This window comes from Alexandromys fortis, unplaced genomic scaffold, assembly GCF_014885135.2.
Source record: "Alexandromys fortis isolate MF-2015 unplaced genomic scaffold, M_Fortis_MF-2015_v1.1 scaffold_178, whole genome shotgun sequence".
Classification (NCBI taxonomy): Eukaryota; Metazoa; Chordata; class Mammalia; order Rodentia; family Cricetidae; genus Alexandromys; species Alexandromys fortis.
The window spans coordinates 2,111,944-2,116,202 of NW_026068054.1; positions in this window are offsets into that span (position 1 = coordinate 2,111,944).

Consider the following 4,259-nt stretch of genomic DNA (forward strand, 5'->3'; position numbering starts at 1 on the left):
CCTCCCTCCCTCCCTCCCTCCCTCCCTCCCTCCCTCCCTCCCTCCCTCTTTCTCTCCTCCTTCTTTCTTATACATCCACACACAGAGAAACAGACACACACACACACAAATATTTTTTTAAGAGCCCAAATAAACTTTTTCTGTTGCAAGTTTATTATCCCAGATGTTTGCTATGGTGAGTGGGAGCTGATAAACGGGCAATGCCAAGTGCTGATGGAGGCTGCTTAGTAGAGTCTGCTGATTACAACATAAGCTGCCATTACAGAGAAGACCACAGACTTGAATGCCGTCTCAGATAACCCATGGATTGTGCTAGGATGAAGATCGTGAATTAGAAGGTCAAAGGTGGGCCCTGAGATCCCAAATTTCCGATGAGTTTCTCAGCGAGGTTGCATGCCACGAACCGCTCTTTGTAAAGGATTAAATGCAATTGGCAAGCAAGACTAGGTCGGGTAACAGCGCAGTCACCTTAGCTGGTGACCTTCTAGTAGGACTGACCCACTCCCCGCCTCTTACTGTATGAACTATTCCTACAGACAAGAGCATAGCCTCCTTTTTCCCCCTAGGAGCCCTAAGAGTTCCCTGACCGTGGTCTCTTATGTTTTCTGTATTTGGTGAACGTGATGGGTCTAGTGGCTTCTTCCTCTGAGTCACCGACCAGCTGTATGACACCTGGGATGATATCAAACACCTGCCACATGCATAGTAGGCTTTAGGTGCTGCAGGTGGCTGCTCTAATGATGCTGTGTTTTGAGTCTCTCTGGCATCTGCTGGAGTTCTCTAAGCAGTCCAGTGACCTTAGACACTGACTCTATAGGCCCTGGGGGTGGTTAGAGCCTCAGCATGCCAGCTCTATTAGTTAGTTTTCCTTGCTGTGACAAAGTATCAGACTAAAATAACTTCAAGGAGGAAGGACTGATTTTGGTTCCCGGTTTCAGAGGTTCTGAACCTGGGTTAGCAGGCTTTCTACTTAATTCCATTGGGGGACAGGGGAAGATGCTCCTCATATTCAGGGCAGGTCTGCTCCCTCTACTAACCACCTCCAGAAAACACTCTCATAGACACTCCCAGAAGTGTGTTGTGGGATAATCTTTCTGTATACTGTGAATATGTGTGTGTGTTTTACTTCATTTGTTTAAGGAAACTTCTGATTACTTTAATAAAAACCTGAATGGCCAGGGTTGGAGTGATGCTCTTCGAGAGGTCCTGAGTTCAATTCCCAGCAACTACATGGTTGCTCACAACCATCTCTAATGAGATCTGATGCTCTCTTCTGGTGTGCAGACAGAACACTGTAATACATAATAAATAAAATAAATCTTTTTGAGAGAGAGAGAGAGAGAGAGGGAGGGAGGGAGGGAGGGAGAGAGAGAGAGAGAGAGAGAGAGAGAGAGAGAGAGAGAGAGANGAGAGAGAGGGAGGGAGGGAGGGAGGGAGAGAGAGAGAGAGAGAGAGAGAGAGAGAGAGAGAGAGAGAGAGAGATGAGCAGCCAATAGCTAGGCGGGAAGGATGGGTGGGCCTTCTAGGGAAAGAGAGGAACTGGGGGGGGGGAAGAGTCTGAGAGGTGGGGGATTTGCTATCAAGAGGCAGAGGAAGTTGGGAATACAGTACTGAGAAGAGTATGTAGCAGAATGCAGATTCATATAAACGGGTTAATTTAAGTGCTAAGAGCTAGTTGGGAACAAGCTTAAGCTAAGGCCAGGCTTTCACAATTAATAAGAAGTCTGTGTGTCTGTCATTATTTGGGAGCTGGTGGTCCAAAGAAAGTCCAGCTCCAGAAGTGTCTTTCACTGATCTCTCAATCCATTCAAGTCGCCAATCAGGGTTAGCCCCTCTCCCAGCCACGTTCCTGCTTCCGTGCCTTTGCTTGGCACTGTAATCTTCAGCCGAGGGTAATTTCCAGCCCAGGGTCAGTGTGTAACATTTGGGAGATTTTTTTTTATGGTTACAACTGGTGAGTGCTAGTGGTCCTTAAAGGTCTGAGACTAGGGAGGATGCTGGACACCTGTAGAGCACAGGACAGCTTCCCACAACAAGCTGTGTAGACAGGCCAGAGTTAGTGATGCTGGGCAGGTAGTCTTTTGGCTGAAGTGGTCCATCCTGCAGGAAATTCTTTCCATTTCTGCCTTGCAATCTCCTACAGCTTCTCTGACCTGGCTTGGGAATGGAAGTTTTCAATGTTATTTTCCTAATTTGTATTCTTTTGAGTCTAAATTCAAGGCCACTGAGGGTTGCTTCCTCATGCTATTCACTGCCTTTCGCAGGGTGCAGTGACTGTGGCATTCCACATTCTCTTCGTGCAGTATGTGTCGGGTGGAAGGGAGGAAAGGAGCCCTTTGGTCGTATGTTTGTGCTGCTTGAGAATTGGACATTGCTGTCCTAGTTACTGTTTTCTACCCTTTCTGACTGAGAATCAGTAAGGGATGTCCACCAAGAATTTGGGACAGAGTACCTAGACCCACTCTGGTTGCAAAATCCAGACCAGTTGCTCAATTTTATTGAGAAATAAAATTGCTTTTATTCAAAGCAAAAAAGAAAGAAAGAAAAGAAAAAAAAGAAATGTATCCTAAGCAACTAGTTTGGAAGAATAAGCCCTCCACCCCCCTCAGCAACAACAACAACAAACAAAACACAAAAAACTTGAGGATTGACAAGATGTGGCTTCCTTTAAATAATTTAATTTGGAATAGATCTCACTCAACAGCACACAAGACTTCAAAACACCTTCCCTGGCTTCCCTGGAGCCAGTATTCACCATAGACTCCGAAGGGGCATTTTGTCATACACTGTATACAGGCACACAATGGATCAGTCCTAAGAGGAGGCCTGGCATGTTGCCTCCTGAAATGGTTTCTTTGCTGTAGGCCTGTTCAGGGGATGTTTATCAGAGAGGGTGGACAGGTCTGCAACGGACGGGCCTCCGTTCTGTCTCCAGTGGCCTTTTATTGCTAGTGATAGGTGCCATCAGTGTCTTGCCTGAAAAATGGCCCTGCTGCAGGCTCCTCTGTCGGAGCATCTTATTGATCTGTGCTCTGCCTCCTTCCAGAAGACAAGAGTAGTAAAAAGTCAGAGGCTGCTGGCACGAGCAGCCATGGCACTGGGAGCTGCAGCTGCTCTCTGGGGTGAATACAAGTGTCATCCTCTCTTACAGCTGCCTGTCCAGCATCACAGAGCCTAGATCCAGAACACAGCTGGACTGGACAGTGACCATCCAGCAAGACGAATGCTGCTTCTGAATTTTTTTCCCCATTGAGGCTGTATGGCTGAGATTCATTTTCCCCACCATTGACCCATTGGTCCTCCATAAAATAGGATTGGAAGCAATTAATCTGGGGCGGAACGCCCCTAGAATCTCATTCATAAATAATCCTTGGCCTCCAGCACTGGTGTATAAATAGAGATTTATAAGCTCAAACCTGCAGGCCAAACCGCAGGAAGCAGGGTGTACCCAGCCTCTGGCTCTGCACATGAGTTTAAATGGTTGTGATCAATATATTGCCATAAGCACCAGGGAACATTTTTATGGTGTTTACGTAAGATTTTATAATGTAGAAGAGACAGGATCTGCCACCAGCTCCAACCCGGGCATAAAATGTATCTTCTAAATAAAAACACAAAAGCACATTGGCAGAAATTCTACTGTGTAGCTGTGACAGCTGTGGAGACAGATCTGTAGAGAGTAGGCTGGGAGAAGCTGAACTCAGACTCAGAACGTGCAAAGGTATGGCATAGGTGGGGACAATGGCATTGATGAATTATAGCTGTGTGACTGAGGGCTCTGGTAAGAGTCTGGGGGATGATCATGACCCCCTTTTGAGCTACATGACCTTGGGTTACTCAAGTTCCCTCTGCTTTCCCTCCCATCAGTTTGTTGATGACACCAATAGTATCTGCCTTCATTTGGTTAGGCTTTCTTTCTTCGATGATACAGAGGGTTTTGGTCATCTAGGGTTTCAAACCTGCTAAGCCAGCATTCCACTACTAAGTGACAACTTAGCCCCACATAAGCTTCCTCTAAGGATTCAGTGAAATAAAGTGTATAAAATGTTTAGCTCAGCCCAGCAACATATCACTTAATAACAGATAGGAAGGAGAAGATGCTGATGGCGGTGATGATGGCGGTGATGATGATAATGGTAATAGCATTGATAAAGATGATGGAGATGGTGATGATGGTAAAGTATAGCCAAATAGCTTGCTCATTGGCCTCTTACCTCTTTCGGCTAATGTGATAGTTTGAATGTAATTGGCCCCCATGA